Source organism: Colletotrichum graminicola (genome assembly GCF_000149035.1).
Source record: "Colletotrichum graminicola M1.001 genomic scaffold supercont1.175, whole genome shotgun sequence".
Classification (NCBI taxonomy): Eukaryota; Fungi; Ascomycota; class Sordariomycetes; order Glomerellales; family Glomerellaceae; genus Colletotrichum; species Colletotrichum graminicola.
The window spans coordinates 21,156-22,641 of NW_007361179.1; positions in this window are offsets into that span (position 1 = coordinate 21,156).

Consider the following 1,486-nt stretch of genomic DNA (forward strand, 5'->3'; position numbering starts at 1 on the left):
TATTTAATATAATAATATAAGATATAAAATAAATATTAGTATTTTATAGTATAATTATACTCTTAGGACTTTATTATACTTAGTAATACTATATATTCTAATTATAAATACTAGAAAATATATATATAAATATTTAATAAGAAATAAGTAAAGATTATTAGTATTATTAAATATAAAAGTAATAAACTCTATTTAAGTACTTTTATTTAGGTATTATATAACTATTTAATCTATATATAATTTAAATATTTTATATTGTAAAGCTTTACTTTAAACTATATAAGTAAGATAAAATTAGTATTTAAGTAATAATAAACTTCTTATTATATATTAAGATCTTTTTTAATTAATAAAGACTATTTAAGTATATTTAGCTAATAATAACTTAATATAAATATATATAACTTAGTACTTAAATTATTTCTAAATTCTAAATTTTCTAATTATGTTTTTTCTTTATACTACTAATTTCTTATTTTAAAAAAAAGTATTTAAATCTTATATTTAAGAGATTATTATATATATTAACTTACTAAGAGTATTAAATATACTATCTAGATTATCTAAACTACTAGATTCTTACTATTTCTTTATAAGTATTAAAGTTTTTTTGTAGTATTAGAAGCGCGTAGGGTATAAGGGACTCTTATAGTGTAGTGACTATATAAAACACTATAACTACTAAAAGTAACATAAGATTCCTTACTAATTAGTATATAAATTATCTTAATCTATCTAGAATTAATATTAATTATAAGTGTTAAACTATAGGATTAAGTATAATTATACCCTAATTAGGTAGGTAATTACTCCTAATTATCTTATATTATTATAATTAGAGGTAAATTATAAAGAGGCTTAGTTTAATTAGAAGGTAAGTATAAGCATAAAAAATAAATTCTATATATCTATCTTTAAACCTATTAACGCTAACTTATATCTTTATACTTAATTAGGATTAAGATCTTCTAATTAAGTATATATACTACCTTACTCTAGGCTAATTACCTTACCCTACTCTAATTATCCCCTAATTTCTTTTTTATAAGTCCTCTTAAAGAGAAATTATCCTTAAGATTAGCCCTTATATAACTATCTTTATAGCAAATTAGCGTTAGCCCTTCTTCTTATTCTTCTTTTTAGCTTCTGCTTCCTGCTTACACACCTCTTTTATGTAATCCTATTAAAGCCTTACGTCCTTATAATCCTAGCCCTCCTAATCCTAGCTTAATAATAGTAGTACTTAAGGCGTATATATAAAGGTTATATAAGCTAACTTATTAATTAGGTTATTATATTAATTAACTTATTTCTCTTATATATACTTATTAATTACTAGTTTTTTAGAAAGCTTATTTTAGTAGTATAGTAGTTAATAATAGTAATTTATAGCCTCTTATTAAAGTAACTTATTAGCTTCTTACTAATTAAGCTCTAACTTACTAAGTGTTTACTTATAATTTACTTATCTTAACTATAAGTTTAA